General features: G+C 36.9%; 1 long non-coding RNA gene across 2 annotated transcripts in view; it reads right to left on the minus strand.

The window, feature by feature from the left end:
- Positions 1 to 24,862, minus strand: part of LOC103694260 (uncharacterized) — a 159,492-nt gene that overhangs the window by 108,835 nt on the left and 25,795 nt on the right. Inside the window, exons 3-5 of one of the 2 annotated variants that reach the window (XR_010059943.1) lie at positions 17,682 to 17,739; positions 13,192 to 13,447; positions 12,288 to 12,372 (exon numbers count right to left, since the gene is read on the minus strand). This is a non-coding gene — a long non-coding RNA (uncharacterized LOC103694260). Of the gene's footprint in view, positions 1 to 12,287; positions 12,373 to 13,191; positions 13,448 to 17,681; positions 17,740 to 19,905; positions 19,986 to 24,862 lie in introns of both variants that reach the window. The other variant, XR_005496315.2, reaches the window with a different exon arrangement.

Genomic DNA, 24,862 nt, shown 5'->3' on the forward strand with positions numbered 1-24,862 from the left:
AGCTGCTGGAACAGGAAAATCAGTTTTATTTAAGGATGTTTGTGCCTGGAAGATTGTGCTCCAGCAGAAGGCCACACACCCATTCATATATATGGACAATACAAACTGGACTTGTTAGGTGAAAACAAGCCAATGAAATAAGACCAAAGGGTTAGTGGATCTGGGAGAGAGTTGGAGCTGTAAAGATTCATTGTATGAAATTGAGAAAGAATAAATAAAAAATAAAGGAAAAGTAGTTTAAATGGTCAAATTATTTCAATTATCCTATATAGATGTTAACATAATAAAAATACATCAATTTGGCAATAAAACCTAAAATTTTAGTTAAAAATGTAAAGATTTGAAGACATTTGAAAAGGGAGGTATTCAAACATTTTCTTGTCACTTAGGATAGTCCACCTCAAGTGTGGGAAACAGAGTAATATAACACCTGTTGTGTTAACATTTCCTAGGGATTTATAAGGCACCAACAAACACATCAAAGTAATGATTCCACCAAAGTCAAACTTAGTTAAGGAATAGGTTTATTGCCATTATTTATTGAAGTGTGGGCAAGATGTTTCATCATCCCACATAACCAAAAGGCCAGTCAGAGCCCCAATGATTGACTGCCAGTTTTCTAGACAGAAAGGCGCACAAATCAATGACCTAAAACACTTCTCATGCACTCATCAAAAATCACAATGACTTGGAATAATTTACTTGTATACAACATATGGAAGTTTATCAATATTCTTATATAACATAATATCTAAAAAGACTGGAAAACTGCCTGCCACACTTTTTGCAGTACTGTGTAAGATTCTAAACAACTTAAGTTAAGATAGTTCTTTAAGTACAAAATGTAGTAACATTTCATGACTTAAGAACTGGGTACTTGAAAGCTTACATTTTTCTCAAGTTGCAAAATATCCAGTTGCAGATATTTTCTTCTTGTCAGTGATAATAAAAACCTTCATCTATCAGGAAGCTATTAGGTTTTAGAAGATAATGCATACTTATAAAATTTCAAAAGTCTATTATATTAGCATTTCAAAAAATGTTGACATTTCATCTTTTAGGATCATTTCTTTGAAAACTATATTTTTTAAAATCTCCTTTTCTTAGTACTAATAATTTCATTGAATATTTAAACTTTATTTATATTTCATACATTGTTTCTCCTTTGATAGCTGAATATAGCTTAACCTAGCCAGGTAATGATATCTAGCTCACCTCATATAACAACCCATTACAATGGAGGTATGTTAGACATTGATTATGTAGAGAATGACAAAAAAATATTGCATGCTGCCTAAAAGTACTTCATTTTAAACAATCAATGAAATTTAAAAGAAATCAATATGATGAGGAAATTCAAAAAAATAAAATAAAACATGACAGTAATTAAGGGAATCTTGTCAATTTCAACACTGCATCACTAAAGTTCTTTCTTTAGAAAAGTGCAACTTAATTGAACTTAACATAATGTAACTTAACATAATCCCTATATTAACAAACTCAAAGGAAAAAATCACATGATATCTCATTATGTGCTGAAAAAGCATTTGACAAAATACAACACCTCTTCATGTTAAAAGTATTCAAGAAATCAGGAATTCAAGGCCCTTTCCTAAACATAATAAAAGCAATATACCGCAAACCAACAGTCAATATTAAATTAAATGGAGAGATTATTGAAGCAATTCCACTAGCAACATGAACAAGACAAGGATGCCCACTGTCTCCATATTTATTCAATATACTACTCAAAAGTTCTAGCTAGAGCAATAAGACAACAAAGGGGGATACAAATTGGCAAAGAAGAGGCAGACGATATGATAGTATACATGAGCAACCCCCCAAAAAAAATCTACCAAAGAACTTCTACAGCTGATAAATAACTTCAGCAAAGTGACTTGATATAACATTAACTCAAACAAATCAGTAGCATTACTTTATACAAATGACAAACAGGCTGAGAAAGAAATTATAGAAACAACAACCTTCACAATAACTACAAATAGTATAAAATATCTTTGTGTAACTCTTACCAAGCAAGTGAAAGATCTATAAGACAAGAACATCAAATCCCTGAAAAAAGAAATTGATAACTTCAGAAGATGGAAATATCTCCCATGCTCATAGATTGGTAGGATTAACATAGTAAAAATGGCCAATGTACCAAAAGTAAACAACAGATTCAAAGCAATCCCCTTCAAAACTTCAACACAATACTTCAGACATGGAAAGAGCAATTCTCAGTTTCATTTGGAAAAACAAAAAACCTGAGATAGTGAAAACAATTCTTAACAATAAAAAAATCAAAACTGATACCATCCCACAGTTCCCTGCACCCAAATCCCATGGGGAAGAGAGCAGACCACCCATGAGTGCAGACATTTTGAGGCCACAGGACAGATTGCCACCTCTGTACACCTTGGCCCACATCCCTGGTCCAAGGGGAAACTGCACTATGCCTCTGGACAGAGGGATATAGGAACAGACAACTGCTGGTACCTGCTGTTCTGGTTTGCGCCCAGGAACCAACTGATCCCACCAAATAGCTCCCTGCACTCAAATCCCCGGGGAACCTCAGAAGTGTGGGTACTCCGAAGAAGGCAGAGAATACTCTCTGCCCACAGTTCAGACTCAAGAGGGAACTGCATAGTGCCAACTGTGCCTGCTGGGTGCAAGGACCTACATGAGCAATCAGGGGCAGAACACTTTGATTCCTGTGCCTACAGCTGGAAGACAGTTTCCAGAAGAGCCAACACAGCTGAGAGCAGAGCACCTGTTCTCAGGAAAGGCTGAAAGAAAACAGGGAAACAGTTCTGCAGGAGTGCTGACAAAGAGGCCTAAAGCAGGGCCAAGGCACTCCCAGAAACAGCAAGACAAGCAAACACCAGAGACAACCCAATGGCTAGAGGCAAATGCACAAACCTAATCAACAGAAATCAAAACTATCTGGCATCATGAGAGCCCAGTTCTCCCACCAAAGAACATACTGGATATCCAAACACACCAGAAAAGCCAGGTTTAGATTTGAGATCACATTTTTTGATAATGATGGAGGACTTTAAGAAAGACATAAAGAACTCCCTTAGAGAAATGCAGGAAAGCACAAGTAAACAAGTAGAAGCCCTTAGAGAGGAAACACAAAAATCACTGAAAGAATTACAGGAAAACACAAACAAACAGGTGAAGGAATTGAAAATGGAAATAGAAACAATAAAGAAAGCACGAAGGGAGACAATCCTGGAGATAGAAAACCAAAGGAAAAGACACAAGCATTACCAAGAGAATACAAGAGATAGAAGAGAGAATCTCAGGGGCAGAAGATACCATAGGAAACATCGACACAACTGTCAAAGATAATGTAAAATGCAAAAAGGTCCTAGCCCAAAACATACAGGAAATCCAGGACACAATGAGAAGATCAAACCTAAGGATAATAGGTATAGAAGAAAGTGAAGACTCCCAACTTAAGGGGCCAGTAAATATATTCAACAAAATTATAGAAGAAAACTTCCCTAACCTAAAGAAAGAGTTGCCCATAAACATACAAGAAGCCTACAGAACTCCAAATAGATTGGACAAAAAGAGAAATTCCTCCCGTCACATAATAGTTAAAACAGCAAATGCATAAAGCAAACAAAATTAAAAGCAGTAAGGGAAAAAGGTCAAGTGACATATAAAGGCAGACCTATAAGAATTACACCAGACTTCTCACCAGAGACTAACTATGAAAGCCAGAAGATCCTGGACAGATGTCATACAGACCCTAAGAGAACATAAATGCCAGCCCAAGTTACTGTATCCAGCAAAATTTTAATTAACATAGATGGAGAAACCAAGATATTCCATGACAAAACCAAATTTACCCAATATCTTCCTACAAATCCAGCCCCACAAAGGATAATAAATGGAAAATTCCAATACAAGGAGAGAAACTACACTGTACAGAAAACAAGAATATAATTTCCTTCCAATGGAACCAAAAGAGAGACAAACAAACATAATTCCACCTCTAACAACGAAAATAACAGGAATCGACAATCTCTATTCCTTAATATCTCTCAACATCAAGGGACTCAATTCCCCAATAAAAAGAAATATACTAGCAGAATGGATACATAAAGAGGACCCAGCATTTTACTGCATGCAGGAAACACACCTCAGAGACAAAGACAGACACTACCTCAGAGTTGGCTGGAAAACAATTTTCCAAGCAAATGGCCTGAAGAAACAAGCTGGAGTTGCCACTATAATATTAAATAAAATTGACTTTCAAACAAGAGTCATTAAAAAAGATAAGGAAGGACTTTATATTCATCAAAGGAAAAATCCACCAAGATGAACTCTCAATCCTAAATATCTATGCTCCAAATGAAAGGGCACCTACAATCATAAAAGAAACCTTACTAAAGGTCAAAGCACACTTTGCACCTCACACAATAATAGGAGATTTCAACACCCCACTCTCATCACTGGACAGATCATCAAAACAGAAATTAAAGAGAGATGTAGAGAAACTAACAGAAATTATGAACCAATTGGATTTAACAGATATTTATAGAACATTCCATCCTAAAACAAAAGAAAATAACTTCTTCTCAGCACCTCATGGAACCTTCTCCAAAATTGACCATATAATTGGTCACAAAACAGGCCTCGACGGTTACAGAAGATAGAAATAATCCCATGCATCCTATCAGATCAGCACACACTAAGACTGTCTTCAATAACAACAATAATGACAAAAAGCCCACATATACATGGAAGTTGAACAATGCTCTACTCAACGATAACCTGGTCAAGGAAGAAATAGAGAAAGAAATTAAATAATTCTTAGATTTTAATGAAAATGAAGATACAACATTCCCAAACTTATGGAATACAATGAAAGCGATACTAAGAGGAAAACTCATATCTCTGCTTGTCTGCAAAAAGAAACAGGAGAGAGCATATATCAGCAGCTTGACAGCACACCTTAAACTCTAGAACAAAAAGAAATAAACCCAAGAGGAGTAGAAGGCAGGAAATAATCAAATTCAGAGCTGAAATCAACCAAGTAGAAACAAAAAGTACTATACAAAGAATCAACAAAAGCAGGCGCTGATTCTTTGAGAAAATCAACAAGATAAATAAACCCTTAGCCAGACTAACCAGAGTTCATAGAGAGTGTATCCAATTTAAGAAAATCAGAAATGAAAAGGGAGACATAACAACAGAATCTGAAGAAATTAAAAAAAACATCAGATTCTACTTCAAAATCCTATATTCTACAAAACTGGAAAATCTGGAGGAAATGGACAATTTTCTAGACAGATACCAGATACCAAAGTTAAATCAGGAACAAATAAATCTTCTAAACAACCCCATAACTCCTAAAGAAATAGAAGCAGTTATTAAAAGTCTCCCAACCAAAGAGAGCCCAGGTCCAGATGGGTTCAGTGCAGAATTCTATCAGACCTTCATAGAAGACCTCATACCAACTATCCAAACTATTCCACGAAATTGAAATGGACGGAGCACTACCAAATTCCTTCTATGAAGCCACAATTACTCTTATACCAAAACCACACAAAGACCCAACAAAGAAAGAGAACTTCAGACTAATTTCCCTTATGAATATTGATGCAAAAATAATCAATAAAATTCTTGCAAATCGAATCCAAGAACATATCAAAACGATCATCCATCATGATCAAGAAGGCTTCATCCCAGGGATGCAGGGATGGTTTAATATACGAAAATCCATCAATGTAATCCACTATATAAACAAACTCAAAGATAAGAACCAAATGGTCATTTTATTAGATGCTGAGAAAGCATTTGACAAAATTCAACACCCCTTCATGATTGAAGTCCTGGAAAGACTAAGAATTCAAGGCACATACCTAAACATAAAAAAAGCCATATACAGCAAACCAGTAGCTAACATCAAACTAAATGGAGAGAAACTTAAAGCAGCCCCACTAAAACCAGGGACTAGACAAGACTGCCCACTCTCTCCCTACTTATTCAATATAGTACTCAAATCCTAGCCAGAGATAGGAGCTATCAGACAGCGAAAAGAGATCAAAGGGATACAAATTGGAAGAGAAAAAATCAAAATATCACCATTTGCAGATGATATGATAGTGTACTTAAGTAACCCCAAAAGTTCCACCAGAGAACTACTTAACCTGATAAACAACTTCAGCAAAGTGTCAGAGTATAAAATTTATTCAAACAAATAAGTAGCCTTCCTCTACTCAATAGATAAATAAGTAGAAATAGACATCCTTCACAATAGTCCCAAATAACATAAAATAGCATGGTGTGACTTTAACCAAGCAAGTGAAAGATCTATATAACAAGAACTTCAAATTTCTGAAAAAAGAAATTGAGGAAGATCTCAGAAGATGGAAAGATCTTCCATGCTCATGGATTGGCAGGATTAATATAGTAAAGATAGCCATTTTCCAAAAGCAATTTACAGATCCAGTGCAATCCCCATCAAAATCCCTACTCAATTCTTTATAGAGATAGAAAGAACAATTTGCAAATTCATTTGGAATAACAAAAAACCCAGGATAGCAAAAACTATACTCAAAAGTAAAAGAACTTCTGACTTCAAGCAGTATTACAGAGCAATAGTCATAAAAAAAACCATATAGTATTGGTACAGAGACAGGCAGGTAGATCAGTGGAACAGAATTGAAGACCCAGAAATGAACCCACACACCTATAACCACTTGATCTTTAACAAAGGAGCTAAAACCATCCAATGGAAGAAAGATAGCATTTTCAACATGGTACTGGTTCAACTAGAGGTCAGCATGTAGAAGAATGCAAATTGATCCATTCTTATCATCATGTACAAAGCTTAAGTCCAAGTGGATCAAGGACCTCCACATCAAACCAGATACACTCAAACTAATAGAAGAAAAAGTGGGGAAGAGTCTTGAACACATGGGCACTGGGGAAGTTTTCTTGAACAAAACACCAATGGCTTATGCTATAAGATCAAGAATCGACAAATGGGACCTCATAAAACTGCAAAGCTTTTGTAAAGCAAAAGACACTGTCATTAGGACAAAATGGCAACCAACAGTTTGAGAAAAGATCTTTACCAATCCTACATCTAATAGAGGGCTAATATACAAAACAAACAAAGAACTCAAGAAGTTAGACTCCAGAGAGCCAAATCACCCTATTAAAAAATGGGGTACAGAGCTAAACAAAACATTCTCGGCTGAGGATTATGGAATGGCCAAAAAGCACCTAAATAAATGTTCAATATCCTTAGTCATCAGGAAAATGCAAATCAAAACAACCCTGAAATTCCACCTCACACCAGTCAGAATGGCTAAGATAAAAAACTCAGGTGACAGTAGATGCTGGCAAGGATATGGAGAAAGAGGAACACTCCTCCATTGTTGGTGAGATCGCAAACTGGTACAACCACTCTGAAAATCAATCTGGAAGGATCCTCAGAAAATTGGACATTCCACTACCTGAGGACCCAGCTACACCTCTCTTGGGCATATACCCAAAAGATATTCCAATATACAACAAAGACATATGGTCCACTATGTTCATAGCAGCTTTATTTATAATAGCCAGAAGCTGGAAAGAACCCAAATGCCCTTCAACAGAGGAATGGATTCAAAAAATGTGGTACATCTACACAATGGAGTACTACTCAGCTATCAAAAACAATGACTTCATGAAATTCATAGGCAAATGGATGGAACTAGAAAATATCATCCTGAGTGAGGTTACTCAATCACAGAAAAACACACTTGGTATGCACTCATTGATAAATGGATATTAGCCAAAAAGCTCAAATTACCCAAGATGGAATCCACAGGAAGCTCAAAAAGGATGACCAAAATGCAGATGTTCCCACTCCTTTTTAAAAGGGGCAAAAATATTCATAGGAGGTGATATGGAAGCAAAGTTTAGAGCAGCGACTCAAGGAATGGCCATTCAGAGCTTGGCACACAAGTGGCCCATATAAAACTAGATAAGCCACCAAAACTAGATGAGATTGATGAAGCTAAAAAGTGCATGCAGAAAGGGACTAGATTTAGATCTCTCCTGAGAAATACATCCAGAGCATGTCCAACACAGAGGTCAATGCTAGCAGCAAACCACCGAACTCAGAATAGGACCCCCTTGGGGGAAATGAGAGGAAGTATTGAAAGAGTGAAGGAGCTTGTGACCCCATAAAAACAACAATGCCAACCAACCAGAGCTTCCAGGTACTAAAGCACTGTGGAAAGACTATACATGGACTGACCCAGGGGTCCAACTGCATATGTAGCAGAGAATAGCCTTGTTGGGGCACCAGTGTAAGGGAAATCCCTTGGTCTTGCCAAGGTTGGACCCCCAGTGCAGGGGAATATGGGGGAGGGCAGTAAGGGGGTGTATAGCAGGAATACCTGTATGGGGGAGGGGGAGTGGAGGGAATGGGGGCTTATGGACAGGAAACCAGGAAGGGGAATAACCTTTAAAATGTAAGTAAAGAAATATATAATAAAAAAATAAAAAAAATCTTCTGAGTGAATCACCACCCCTGACCTCAAGCTGTACTACAGAGCAATAGTGATAAAAACTGCATGGTATTGGTACAGAGAAAGGTAGATCAACTGAATAGAACTGAAGACCCAGAAATAAGACCACATACTTATGGACACTTGATCTTTAACAAAGAAACCAAAAACATACAATGGAATAAAGAAAATATGTTCAATAAATGGTGCTGGTCTAACTCGTGGTACGTATGTAGAAAAATGAAAATAGATCCATATTTATCAACCTGTACAAACCTCAAGTCCAAGTGGATCAAGGACCTCAACATAAACAAGATACACTGAGTCAAATAGAAGAGAAAATGGGAAAGAACCTTGAACTCAACTCATTGGCACAGAGAAATTTCCTAAGCAGAACCCCAGTGAATTTTTTCTTGATAATATAGAAGCTTTAAGGCATTTTCTGACAGAGCAGCACTGAACTTGAAAGCACTCACTTATAAACAAAACTGTTTTGAAAATCTCACTTATAAACAAAGAGCTATTTCCCCTTTCACTGCTTCAGAAGCACACGATTTTGTTAGCAATTAGATAATAGAATAATAACTATTTCCTACAGTTCCAACTTATCTCCCAAAGGATCTGTACAGCATTTCTCATTGCTACAACCTTCAAAGGTCACAGAAGACAAGGAGACTGCCATTAGAGAGTTCATCAAAGAGTGATGCAATGTGGCTCTTGAGTAGTCTTATTTCTGAAGTTCATTGTTCCCCTCCTATCAAAAAAGAAGAATGCTAAGCCTTCACCAATGTGTTATTAGCAACATGAAAGTCCAATAAATATTGGTTTTCTCACAGATGCTACACCTCTCTCAAGAGACTAATGAAGGCTCACTGTTCTGCATCTCCTTTGCTTCCACAGTAGAATCGTTTGCCTTAGCACTAAATCTGATCATGCAGAGCAGGTTCCTGTAGAATAAGTAACAGTAGTCATTTTTTTTAATAAATGGCAATGAAAATTGACAGGTCTTCTGGCAAGAGTCAAAAGGTTTCTAATACATTAAGACATGTGCCTGGATAAGACATTAATACATTTTTCTTTTTCTTTCAAGTGTTAGCTTTCTGACACAGTGTTTATCTTCAGTTGTATCAAACAGAATGAGCTTATAAAGAAATCACTTTTATTTTATAATAAAGAGATAAAAAGAAGATTTTTCTAAGCAGTTCATAGAACCATATGATGACTTTGCTTCTTTACATTTATTGGTTTTTGCCCTCCCCCACATTTATTTTTTAGAAAGTTTGTTTTGTCTGTTTCTATATGACTATGACAAGTTACTGCCATTAAGATATGTGCCTAAACCCACCATTCCTGTTATTAAATGTCACATTTCAGTGGGCATCTACAGTTGGGCTTAGTTATTTTGTTTGATACACATGGATGTCTGGAGTCACCTGATAGAAAAATCAGTCCCAGGTGTCCAAGACACCTCTACTCACTAGGTTGGAAACATGACTGAGGTCATCTGGGAGTCTCATTGAGAGGCCTACAGCTCTATAGCAGAGGAATATTGGAAAGCTCAGACTGCGTAGCCAGTTTCCACAGATAATGTTCCAAGAAGTAGGAGGTACAGGCTATCATTTCCCTAAGAAATAGATGATATACTTCTAGTACAGCATAACTTCTACCAGAATACATTGAGCTCAGTTATGTTCAGGAGAAAGACCATGAAGGCTACCTTCCTAGTTCTTTTTCATTTTCCTACTTCAGGTGTGTGTGTGTGTGTGTGTGTGTGTGTGTGTGTGTGTGTGTGTGTGTGTGTGTGACTGTGGGTGTGTCTGAGTGTGTGTGTCTGTGTGTGAATGTTTGCATGTGTGTAGGAACACATGTGTGAGTAAAGTTCTAAGTATGTGCACATGCATTCAGAGACCCAAGGCTGATGTTAGGCATCATCCTCTATTTCTCTCTCACCTTATTCACTGAAACCTAGAGCTCACAGATATGCCTAACTTATATAGCCAGCTTGCTTGGGAATTTCTCTCCCTTTTAGGTAGGACCTGGGGACTTGAGCTCTTTTCTTCATTCCTGTAGATTAAGCTCAGTAACTACTGACCTTCCTGTAGCCATTCACTTATTTTATCTGTTACTAAAAAATTTGTCTACTACTTTTAGTTAAAGAATAACCTTCCTTCTCAATGGGAGATTTTTCCAATCAAATAAGTAACAAAGAATATAATAATACAGTTTTTAGTATAGATTTGATAATTTACAAAATGTCTATTTTTAATGTTAAAATAGTCATCTGTTACCAAGACTCAATTCCATCATAATTAATCTATCAATATCAAGTATGAAAATCATGCTATCTTAAATATGTTGATGTATTCTAGATTTGGTGGAATCCATCTGCAAGGGAACATTACTTCCATTCCATGAGTTGAAGACAATTAAAATTAAGTGCCTTTTGTCAGGCCACTCAGTTGGTGGCAGTCCAATGGGGTACAATCTGTCTCTTTTGTAATAGACTTTATAAGTTGCATCTGTGCAATGGAATTGCATCAATATTTTAATATAAAACCCTGAAATGGCATTCTGTGGCATTTGTCCCCATTCTCTGTAAAACTCTGACATTCAATATTCAGAAGCTCTAACGATCAGCTATACACAGTACCTTGTAAAAGTCTCAAGACATTTATGTTCAAAACCTGCCCCCTGAGCCCTCAGGGCATAATCATCTATATTTATACACTCTATAATATAGGGATAATTACAAAACGGTTGGGCTATTTTTATAAATATAAACCACACTTGCATATATAAATAATGTCCAATAACTGTGCTTTTGACAATCTGCTGACATCTAATTAGCAAACAAAAACATACCATGACTACTCAGTAGACCCAAGGTGGACTATTTAAAAATAAAAAAGATTAAACCCCTATGTTCCAAGCATGTTTTAAAATGCCAGGTAAGTCCAATGATCTAAATTTCTTACACATATAAAATAAAGTTTTGTTATTTAATAAGTTTAACATATACATTTGTGGGAGATGTGGAAGTCAACCTGGTGAAGGAAAAAAGTGAGGTGGAGAAGAAAGTGTCACAGGCCCCTGCAACTCCTCAAAGAGTCCTGATCTGCTGTACACAGTAGATCTAAATTGACTGCCAGCACACCAGTGAGACATCAAAAAGGAATCAAGGCCAAAGTGGTGCCATCTTCCTCCATTTCCATGGAGGTACTGACAGGTAATGATACTTCCCCCACTCCTTCTGAGTTACCTCATTAGACAGGGCTTTCATTGGAGCATGGTAAGATATGGTAAGATATGATTAGCCACAGGGTTTGGGATTGGCTCAGACATTGTATATAAACTTACAGACTGGGCGATAAACTCAGATCTACATCCTGATGCTGGTCTTCAGTGTCTGATTTTCTGCAATTCATCACGTAACTCCAATGCCTCTCACCCTCAGCCACCCATCCCCTGTCCAATTGCCACGTAAATTGCTCCTTTTGAAAAATGCATTTGAAGCATACTTCCAGTATTAGCAATGTAATCCCAAATTTTAGCACTGTCCAGGCATAATTGCTATTTAAAAAAAAATCACAGATAGAACCTAGTAAAAATTATTCATGACCATGAAACTCATAAACAGCATAAAATTTATACTAATATATACATTTAAATAAGTATAGTTCATTCAAATAAGACTATGATATATATGAATACAAATATTTCTCAAATTGGCCCTTAAGCTAACAGAGAAGAAACATGAGTTACCTTGTCATTCAGCACTGAAATAGATATTGCTCATTCGACGGTGTCATCTTTCTTTGGTTTTCATATTCCTTGAAATCTTACATTGCTGTTTTAAATAAGAACAAACAGTATTTTTTTCAATATTCATCAGTTGGCTTGGAAGGGAAATACAGTTTCTACAGTTTCTAATAACTCTATCAGTTAACCCAGTAGAGTTATCAGACTCTCTCAGATCAGCTCTATGGATGAACTTACTCTGCAACTCTTGTTTCCTCCCAGGAAACATTTGAGATCACTTTTGCCTGACTCCAGAAGCTAAATGCTGACAACCTCCTGTAAGTTTTCTGTAAAATGATGCCTCCTTTTTTAAATGAATTATTTTATTCATTTACATCCCAAATGTTTTCCTCCTCCCAGGGGCCCTTCCCACAGTTCTTCACTCCATTGTCCCCTCCCCTTCACCTCTGAGAAGGTGCACCCTTGGCATCCCCCTTCCCTGGAGCATCAAATCTCTACAGGATTAGGCACATCCCTCTACCACTGAGGCAACCAGTCCTCTGCTATATATGTGCCTGGGGCCTAGAAACAACTGGTGTATGGTCTTCAGAAATATTTCTACCTGAAGACCCAACTATACCGCCCTGGGCAACAGATGCTCCGCCATACTACAAGGACAAGTACTCCACTATGTTCATAGCAGCCTTATTTGTAATAGCCAGAAGGTAGAAGCAACCCAGATGGTCCCTCAACAGAAGAGTGGATAAAAAAAATAGTTCATTTACACAATTGTACTGGCTAGTTTTGTGTGTCAACTTGACATAAGCTGGAGTTATCACAGAAAAGGAGCCTTAGTTGTACAAATGCCTTAATGAGACTCAGCTGTAAGGCATTGTCTCAACTAGTGGTCAAGGTAGGAGGACCCTACCTTTTGTTGGTGGTGCTGTCCCTGGGCTGGTGGTCTTGGGATCTATAAGAAAGCAAGCTGAGCAAGCCAGGGTAAGCAAGCCAGTAAGAAACATCCCTCCATGGCCTCTTCATCAGCTCCTGCTTCCTGACCTGCTTGAGTTCCAGTTCTGACTTTCTTTGGTGATGAAACAGCACCGTGGTAATAAACTGAATAAACCCTTTCCTCCCCAACTTGCTTCTTGGTCATGATGTTTGTGTGGGAATAGAAACCCTGGCTAAGACAACAATGAAATATTATTCAGTTATTAGAAACAAGGACATCATGAATTTTGCAGGCAAATGGATGGAACTAGAAAACATCATCCTGAGTGAGGTAACCCAGACCCAAAAGGGCATGGTTATACACACTGATAAGTGGATATTAGCCAAAAATTACAAAATATGTATGATACAGCCCACAGAACCTAAGAAGTTTAGCAAGAAGGCCCCACTTGAAGGGGGAACAAAATAATCACAGGAGGCAAAAGGAGGGAGGGACCTGGATGGAAGAGAGGTAGGGAAAGGGGGCCAGAATCAGGTATTGGGGGGGGGAGACAGGAAAGAAGTCCAGAGGACCATGAGAATGAATGAAAATATGCAGCTTCCAAAGATAGGGGTAAGGGGAAACCTCTAGAAAGTTCCAGAGACCTGGGATGTGAGAGGCTCCCAGGACACAATGGTGGTAACCTTAGCCAAAATGCCCAGAAGTGGGGAGATGGAACCGGAGAACACCACCTCCATTAGTTTGACAGGGCCACTAATGGAGGGATGGGGACACCAATCCACCTTGAAAATTTCTGACCCCAAATTTTAGACTCCTGTCTACAAGAAATGTAAAGACAAAAATAGAGCAGAGACTGAAGGATAGGCTGCCCAGTGACTGGTCCAACTTGGGATCCATCCCATGCTTAGGCACCAAACCCTGACACTATTAATGATGCTATGTTTTATTTGCAGACAGGAGCCTAGCATGGTTGTCCTCTGAGAGGCTTTAGCATCAGCTGACTGAGACAGATGCAAATGCTTACAGCCAACCATTGGACTGAGGTCAGGAAACCTATGGAAGACTTAGGGGGAGGATTAAAGGAGCTGAAGGGGATGGCAACCCTATAGGAAGACCAACAGTGTCAACTATCCTGGACCCCTGGGAACTCCCTGAAAACAATGCCTCTTAATACTCATTTCTGTACTTCCTCACAGTCCTACAGAGTATAGCTGGTGACCTTTGCAAACTATGTGCACCCTAGGTCTTCAGGAGGCTTAGTCCATACTCTTTTTTCTACTTCCTGCCCTCAAACCATTCAACTGTAATCTATGTAAAAAACCAGATTTCTTAGGAAGTTTCTCTCACAGATAGTGTCAGCCATTCTCTCAGCATGGTGTAATTTTTCTCCATTGGAGAAATCAGGGGCTTTATTTAGAATTCTTGTGTGACACTTTGGGGGAAGATTGGCATGGGCAAAATGAAATTCTTCTTTCCATCTTACTCCAGACATTTTCCTGGAGAGATTTCTCTAGGACATGTGCAAAGATTATCTTACCATATGCTGCTGTGAAAATTAGTGTTTCTGCCTTTGATGGAGATGCTGATAAGAAGCTACTATTTTGTCATATTGCTAACACCACCTATATTTCGGAAGAGAATAGAAAGTAGAGTATACTTGAGTGCTAATTATAATGGTTGTATAGAAAGTAAGAAAGTGATGACGAAGGAAAATAAAGCAATTTCAGTAAAATATTACTCAAAAGAATTAAATGAAGTAAGTAATCTCAATCCCACCCACAGAGCTGCAACGTTGACAGCAGATGCACAAACAACTCATAAGGAAATGGATGACTTTCTCTACTGCTTTGTCTACTGCCAGGATTCTAAATCAAAGGCTCATAAATGCTAAAAGCGATTGTCTTTCCCATGGCAGATCCTTCTCCTGTGGGTCTTGGCAGCCTGCTTCAGGTTTCAAGCACTTGACCTACCCACTGTCTTTACAATAGTGATTCCAAAAGTAGAATCCTCAAAGCACGTATAATAGCTCTTTGGTTTTAGCCAAACAATAATCTCATACACCACTAGAGGTTAAATAAATAAAAAGCAATGGGGATGTAGCCCTGCAATTTATATATTAGCAGACCCTCCAGGTATTTTGACCACAGTTCACTCTAAAATTCGATATCGAAAAATGGGAAAGTGATTAGCATCATAGACTGGTTTTCAAGCAGCTACTGTCCTCGCATATATTGTTGAAAAGATGCTACTGTGTTAATGTGTTCCAGCAGCAACCCACCTTCAAGTAAACAAGGAAATACTAAAATATTGATTGGGGGTGGGGCTCCACGGAACAGAAATCAACCTGTCTTTTTATGAGTTTGGGAAGAAATATGTATATTATTTTCCTGTAACTTCAGGACACAAAAGCTAAATACTACAAAGTTTATATAAATAAGCAAGTATTTTGCAGATCTGAAATATGAGCTTATCAAGATGATATTTAATTCTTCCTCTGGGTATCATTCGGATTGATCAAAATTGGAATGAAAGAACAGTCCTTTCCTTGTTTTAAATGTTAAAACTCATCTCAGTTGGAAGCATCATAAGCTCTATTTAATGTACTTATTTTATAGCATAAGCATCACCTTTGTCATATTAAAATCCATTCCTTGTTAGGAGATAAAATTAAAAAAGAACTCCAGCAGAATATAATTAAAAACTTGGGCTATACATCCCCTAAGAACCTGAGTGATTTCTTCATGGCGGGAGGTCTGATAAGCTTTTCCACTGTGGCTAAGTTCATAAGTGCATTTGAAAGGATCCGTGCTGATTATAATTACATTCTAAATTAGCAAATATTAGCACTGTGGCAAATAATTCACATAGCATGGTTTCCATGTTATGTAATCTATTACAGTTCAGATGAATCCATGGGAAAAATCCATATTTTATACTTAGGATCACAGTTTTTGTAATTTAGCATATTATTAAAGCAGAGCCTTTAAGAAAGGTCAGGCAGAACAATAGAGAACAATTTCTAGTTCATAAATGCCCCTTCATTGTCACAAACCACTGAGAAAATCAATTATAGTCACATAGGTTCAGCCTTTTCATATATTTTGACATAAACCTTACAGTGTATTTTAAAATAGAGAACAATTTTATCTAATATTTAATATAATGTCACAAATAGAGCAGGATGACACCCTTCTCTTGTTAAAACTTTCCTAGTTGACCTCTAACCTCTTGGGTGTTTGCAGAGGTGGAAAAGAAAGAGGAGAAGGAGACACTGGCAGGTGACTGAACACCTGTCTATAGACCAGGGAGAACTTAACAGCATCATATTTCTGCTTAAGGAAACAGCACAATAAAGCCCTTCCATAAAAATCCTGTGGTTTATCCCTACCACTATATGAGGCCTGTGAAAATGCCTGCTATGTTTCCTTTTTATAAGTAGAGTATATATTTTGGATTACCAACCAGTAGGTTAAATTAAGTCTCTAAATTCCTTTATGTACTAAAAATTTCAAGCATAAAGATTAGAGCCTTGTTATTCATTTCATAAAAAGGTAGTACCGTGTAAATTGACAATCATGAGAATCTTCATATTATCCAATAACCTGGAAGATAACTTACGGCAAGTGTTGCATATCAATAACAAGAAAACATAGGCAATGCATTATGGATGATGGATAAGATTAACAGAACTGCCCTATCTGATACAGGCCGCTCAGGCCAGGGTGGGTCTTATATGACTGTCACTCTACTCCTGTTAATTATCAGAGGTCCTCTTTGAAATTAGGTGTCATGTGGAAATGCATCCACAGAAGCAACTACTCAGTGAAGGAAAGTAAGTCATTATCACCCTGAGCATCCGCTTCAGTGATTTTGAAAACCAGATCCTAAAGAACAGGATAAATATGGAAAATGTGGGCAGAGGAGGAAAGAAAGGGATGATCAAGAATTTGAGGCCCAATGTGAGCAGGATAAGCTCAGAAAGATACTTCACTAGATGTGCAAGGTCACACCACAGATAGGGGGAACTGACAGATAATAGGGATCTTGGTTCCCCCTGAAGGCAGCATTCTAGGAAGCCTGGGCAAGAGCCAGTCTACCTCAGTTCAAGTCCTATCTGCCTCCTAGAAGATAGAAGAACCAACCTCTTGACTTCCCTGGGTTTGCTTGCTTCCTCTGCAAATGTAAAAGCAACAGAGTTCACCAGAATTGGTCAGGTGGCTTTGGATACCTAATACCTTAGTATGTGACATTTCCTAATAACCAAAAAGTACTTGTGTTATCAGTGCTACTCAAAATAGTCTCTGAGCCAAAATTAAAAGCACAGCTTCTGGGCCTAGTATAAAGAAAAACCACATTACACTGATGTCCCCTTGTTTTGTATGTGCAGCACATAACTTGGTTAACTCCCTCTGTTTTCTCAGAGAAAGAAGTAAGCCAGGTAGACAAGTGGTTCAGGTTTAGCTTACCTGAATGTGCTCAATAAGTGCTCCTGCTCCATGCCTTTCCCAGGGAGTTTGCTCTAGTCTATAAGAAAGTCAACAGAAAGTTCGAAGGGGTTGTATTCTTTCCTCAGCATTGTGCTAACAGCAGAGAGAGATGGGGCTGCTGCACCAATCCATTAATTGCTCACAATTATGCACAAGTCACTTCTGGCCTATCTCTTCTGTTAGTGTTATGTTTTCACTGCTACTGATTCTTCGGGATTTGTACTTTTAAAACGTTAAAAAATGTCCACATGCTTAAAAAATATTTCAATAAGTTCTAGAAATCTACTACAAGGCTGTGCTTATAGTTAACAATGCTGTATTGTGCACCTTTAAAACATATGTCTAGTAGATATACTTCATAATGGAGTTGTTACCAAAATAAAATTCCAGAAGATAAATATTTCAATCGGATGTAGACGTTTTAGATTATTAATACTGAGTAAATAGTGAATATATAAAACAATATGTGTTTAATGTGAATTTTTTATTTACTATATTTAAAGACCTTATGGTCCTACCTTTTAGTACTAAATTCAAAAGTAATGGGTTACTCAGAGCTGTAAACCACAAGCAAGTAATATATGTAATGTACAATAAATTTACAATCACAAAAAAGCAGCATTTTTTCTGCAACATCTAATTCAATGAATCATAGCATTTCTATTTACCATGACCATTTTCTGGGTATCGTCTACATGTCTGGCACTGTATTGTAGGTGCTAATAACAGAATTAGAACAGAAGAGGATTGCTCGCCAACTTCTATGTTGAGGGTCTGCATGATTATTGGAACAAGAAGAATTGAGAATGGAATGCGAAAGAAATAACTACTATAAGGAATGGTTACCACGACTACAGAGTAAAATTAAATATGCAAGGAGGGAATAAAGAGATCAAGAAGTTGGGGCAGGAGAATTGCAATTTTTACCAGCGAAGGAAGTGAACTATGCCTCAGTGAAAAGGTGGCATTGAAGCAAAAGCTGAAGAGGATGGGAACATAAGCCAAAACATAGACCATGGAGCATGATCAAGAAGAGGACATAAAGTACACTCTGAAGTGGGTAGAGACTGGAGTCAAGAAAGACCTGTCACCAGGGCAAAGGAGGGTGTGAATACCATATGAGACCACAAAATATTGAGGTAGGAACATGATGTGCGAACTAAAATGCCATTTGTAGGGATGTGTGTTTACTGTGTCGAAATCAAACACAAAGAGCTGTATGAGACTAGAAACTGGAGGACAGTATTTTGAATGCAATATGAGTATCCATGTATGTATGCATGTATGAATAAAAATGATCAAAGAAAAAGAGGCTATCAATTTGAGAGGGATATGGGAGGTGCTGGAGCAAGGATAGGGAAAAAGGAAATGATATAACTTTATTTTAAATGACATAAATTTTTAAAAGGAAAGGACAAAACAAAGAACTTAAAGGCACAATTAAAATAGAAAGGAGAATACCTGTCACTACTGCTTGTGGGTGCGTAGATATAAATTATGAATAAAGAATAGTAAAGCAGTGAAAGAATAAACATGTAACATTGTCACCCATAAAATTCACATTAAGGTGCTAAAATGCCTAATAGCTTATTTGAAGTTCTCTGTCCTAGTTCTCTTTCTATTACTCTAATAAAACATTCTGACCAAAAGCAATTTGGGAAGGAAAGGATTTACTCCAATTACAATCTATCCTTGATGGAAGTCAGGGCAGGAACAAAGGGCAAGATCCTGGAGGCAGGAACTGAAGAGAATCACAGAGGAACATGACTTACTGACCTGATCTCTAGGATTCGCTCAATTTGTTCTCTATACAACCCAAGATTACCTCTTCTTCTATACAACGCAGGATTACCACTCAGGGGTACCACACAGTGATCTGAACCCTCTCAGATCAATCATTTATCTCACTCAAGAACATGTCCCAACAGACTTCCTGTAGGCCAATCTGAGAGGGCATTTTTCTCAGTTGAGGTTCCCTTTTCCCAAGCCATTCCAGTTTCTGCGAAGTTAACAACACTAGCCAGTGTGTACTACTATCTTGGAAAAGTATAAAGTCAAAATTCAACATCAAAAACAATGAAATAAAATTCACCTCTCACATAATTCAGTGAATCCCACACTAGACAACAGTAAGCCAGTACCCAAAGGAAATAAGGACAAGTGAACAGATGATCTGGGAGATTGCAAATGGTGACAACCATACCTGATGAGAATGATACACACTGAGGCCTCCTCTGATGCAATTCTGATTTGCATCTTGTTACCTTAATTCTATCCTGGAGTCTGAGAATATGAAACAGAACACAGTGCATTGACTTCACCTACACAGGATTTAAAATAAAAGACACTATATTTTATAATGTTTATCAAACTAGACTAAAAACTATGGCAAACAACATAATGCCTGGCTCTTGTTTACATATTATTGTCTCAAAAAATATACTAAAAGGTGTTATTAAAAGCATGAGAAGTCCACTATAGTCTCTTGTTTCAATCTCCACTGCTACAAAAAGGTGCCCATGCATTACACAGATGGTTATCACACACACACACACACACACACACACACACACACACACACAGAGAGAGAGAGAGAGAGAGAGAGAGAGAGAGACAGAACAGAGACAGAGACAGAGACAGAGACAGAGAGAGTGTGTGTGTAAAATGTCCAGTCACCTTTGATTGCATTATATACATTTGAGCACCGATTTTTTTATTTTCATTTCAGCTTAAAATGGAGTAAAGATGTTTTTGTTGTTTTGTTTTATTTTAGTTTTGTGTGCTGATTCATTTTCTTAATTTCTTGAAAATAAGATATAAAGAGAAAACCTAATGTTTTTCCTAGGCCCTTGTGCACACATCTTCAGAAAAAAAGTGTAAAGTAATTTTTTATGGCTTTGTTAAAATTTTCTATTCATCCCCAACATGTTCTGGGATTAAATGTCCTACCTCTGTCAGGTGGCTCGTGTAGTATCTGAAATATCTATGTTGACAATTCCCTTTGCTGCCATCTTCTTGGGTAGCAAGAATGTTCACATGTATCACCAAAGATCTCCAGACATAATCTCACACTCCTATTGTCCCTGTAAACACTGTAAAATTTCACTGTATAATCTAACCCACTCATTGCACGTTTGTCTGCAACATTAATCAAACCATTGAAAAATGAAATATAAGCATGGTGATTGATTAAAATTAGCACTTATAATTCAATTGTCCTATTTTTTGTGGTGGATATAGATAAATCGAGTGGTGAGTTTTTTAAAGCAACTTTGTACCTCAGTCATATCTTATTAACTTCCCTTGTCTTCATTACCATCATATAGATTTTCATCAAACTTCAAAATGTTTTGGTCATCATTGTTTCATTTATGGACCACCAAATTATCTTTAAAGTATAAGATGATTAAAGAATTTTGTGCTGAGGCTCTGAGAAACAGGACTTGCAAACAGATAATTAGATAACCAAGTAAATCATGGTGATTGTTTCATTTTTTTCTTTAGTCATTAATGAGACTAGAAATAATCACCTTCTTGGCTTCATCCACTTGATTTAAAATGTTTTCAGGCTAATAACAAATTTCCTAGGCAAAATGTTCAGGTCTTGTAAGGACAGAATTTTGGCATTTTTAAGGTCAGCATCAATGAACACATTAAGGCAAAGTTGACTCAAAGCTTGCCTCAATAGTTTCGATCTGCCATTCTTTTGGAGATGACAGATTTTAGAAGACCAAACACACATTTGTGCCAGCAGAGACTTTTAATTAGTTTTCTATCCTAACAGAAATAATAGAGGGAGCAAGACTTGGGTCACCAGTTAATGTGTCTTGGGCTCTTTGAAAAGTAACTTTTGTTCTCTTCTGAGCTATGGCATTGACTTTCCCGTGTCCCTCCATAGGAGGTTTGCACTGAAAAATCAGCTTACGAATAAACAGTTTCAGAATGGAGACTGAGTATTGACCAGAAAAGTATTAATGCCATGATTCCCATTATTTTCAAAACTGATTATTTTCTCAAAATTGTAACTTGATCATTACCTTTCTCCCATGAATACTAGGGAGATCTCTCTTTTTAAAATTGTACAGTTTTAGTTCAGTTAGAAATGTATGAAAAATAATTATTTTGAGAAAGAATTGGTTCTTCTGAACAAATCCTTTAAATATTGTAAATACAGAAATGTTAAGCTAAAAGACAACTTTTGAACCAACATTTCCCATCTAATTAAAAAAACCATCAGAAATTCTTCTGTGAAAGTATTTTTATTATTCTTTTTTCACCTTCATTTAAACAATGTTATACTATTAAAAATAATTGCTGGTCTCTCAATGTCTAGGATATTTTTCTGTTTGCTGTGATAAAATAATCTTAGGAAATAAAGTTAAGGGTTTTGGAGCTAAAGAGATGGTCAGTAGTTAAGAAACCTCATAGCTATTGTAGAGGACCAGAATTCCACTCCCAGCACTCACATAGTGGCTCAAAACAGCTATAAAACCAGTCTCAGGGGATCCAGCAGCTCTGACTTTCATGGACACTACACACATACATGATTCACATACACAATCAGACACACATGTATTTATGTTAAATTAAATTTTAAAAAATGTTTGATCAAAATAAAGGTGTAAAGGTTTATTTTAACTCAGAGTTTAAAGGTACAGTCCATCCATCATGATGGAGAAGCAGGAACTAGAAATGTTGGGATTGCACCTACAGACTGCAAGCAGATAGAAATGAATGTGCATCCTTACTAACTTGATCTTTATCTGCAGTTGGGGAATCTAGCCCTACAAATGAGGCCTCTCTCCCTTAGGGGAAATCTCCCTATCCCAGTTAACCTAATTAAAATGACCTTCCATAGACATGCCCAGAAGCTAATCTAACCCAAACAAACATGGAGGGACACGGGAAAGTCAATGCCATAGCTCAGAAGAAAACAAAAGTTACTTTTCAAAGAGCCCAAGACACATTAACTGGTGACCCAAGTCTTGCTCCCTCTATTATTTCCTCTGCTAATGCATCTCTCCAAGCCTCCATCAAACTTTATCTGGATTGTTAAATCAGTCTTCAGGTGGCTTGGCTTTAACATGACTAGTCTATTGCCTTTTCAATGTGCACACTGTACAGCAGCCAGAAGAATCCTTTGAGAAGGATTAGATGTTCATGTCACTCATATCCCCCAACCCACTGATTATTTTTAATCAGTTGTGTGCCTTGCTATGACTTAAAATGTCTTATATATAACATCCTTCCTTCCTTGCTCTTGACTCCCTTTCTAGCCTTGAGACACACTCTGCTCTGGTATCCTGGTCTCCCTGTGCTGTTCATCAAATATAATAGGTGTGTACTTATAGAAACTCTTTCATTTTCTGCTGTTCATTCTTGGGATGCTTCCATCAAATTGTTTCTAAGCATGGTTGATTCTTAGCTGAGATGTATGAGGGGAATTTGAAGTACATATAAGTGCAGTTGAACTAGTTGGTATTTTAAATCGTTTCTGCTTCTACTTAGACCATAACTTTACTAACAAGTGAAACAAATTAATTATATTATATATGGCATTTATTGTTTTTCCAGTGGGTCCTGAATAGTGCAGTAGTGGGAGGGTGAAATGAGAATATTTATTATTTAGAGGAGGTTTTTTTAAGACCTTTTAATAGTGAACACATTTTACTCACAAACTAGTGTTGGGATTGCATCTACAACAAATAAAACCAATGCAGATAGTTCACTTGGGCTGATAAATATGTGTCTGACCAAAGCATTATGTAGAGGGAGTTATTCTTCTGAGTGGATAATGCCTATAGTGTTTGCCTGATTTAAAAAAAAGCTTTAACTATTACCCAAGAAATTCTTTGTTTACACAAGGCAGTATGCCTCCTCATAGTCAATATTAATGTCTTTTTTTGCCCTGTTTTTTGAAGAAGTTGTTCTGACTTGGAGAATGAAATATCATTCATTCATTCATTCTCTTGACAAAAAATTGTCTTTAAAAAATAGAAACCAACTATTTTGTGTGAAAATATACTATTAACCACACAGGACTATGGAGACCAGACTAACACACTTTCTAGTATTTGTGACATAGCTAGTATTTGTGGAATCCTTCATTCTAGAGTAGCATGGTAATAAGCCTTGGAATAATCTAGATATTGGGGTGTGATGGTTGGTGCCAATTGTTACTTGACAAGATCCTGAATCCCCTAGCATTAATATTGCTTTGGTCAGACACATATTTATCAGCCCAAGTGAACTATCTGCATTGGTTTTATTTGTTGTAGATGCAATCCCAACACTAGTTTGTGAGTAAAATATACCAAAGCAATATTAATGCTAGGGGATTCAGGATTATTACCATATACATATATGTATATTCTAACATTATAGTGTTGATCCATTTTGAATTACTACATGATGATTTTGAAACATGAGTTATGTATGCATTTCATTAAGTTTATTGCATGTTCTTTTTTAATAGTTCATTAGTAAAACATTAAGTATTTTTGTGGCTCTTATTACTTAAAGCTTCTGCCAGTTTCTTAACTAATTCTTTACATGCTAATTAGAAAGGAATAAAGTAGGTGAATGTTTAAATATAATGTATGCAACAAAAACCTTTAAAAACAAGGAAAAAGCTCATAATCTAAAGCACCCAGGAAATCCAGGACACAATAAAAATAACGAACCTAAGAATAATAGGAATAGAAGAGAGCAAAGATTCCCAACTCACAGGACCAGAAAATGTCTACAACAAAATCATGGAAGAAAACTTCCTCAACCTAAAGAAAGATATGGTCATAAATGTCCAAGAAAAAATAAATAAATAAATAAATAAATAAATAAATAAATAAAATAATAAAAATAAATGTCCAAGAAGCTTACAGAACACCAAGTAGATTGGACTAGAAAAGAAAATCCTCTCGTCACATAATAATCAAAACAGTAAATACACAGAACAAAGGAAGAATATTAAAAACTATAAGGAGGAAATGACGAGTAACATGCAAAGACAGACCTATCAGAATTACACAAGACTTCTCAACAGAGACAAGAAGAGCTTGGGTAGAGGTCATGCAGACCCTAAGAGAACACAAATGCCAGGCTACTATACCCTGGAAAACTCAATCATCACAGATTGAGAAACAAAAATATTTCATGACATT

This window comes from Rattus norvegicus, chromosome 18, assembly GCF_036323735.1.
Source record: "Rattus norvegicus strain BN/NHsdMcwi chromosome 18, GRCr8, whole genome shotgun sequence".
Lineage (NCBI taxonomy): Eukaryota > Metazoa > Chordata > Mammalia > Rodentia > Muridae > Rattus > Rattus norvegicus.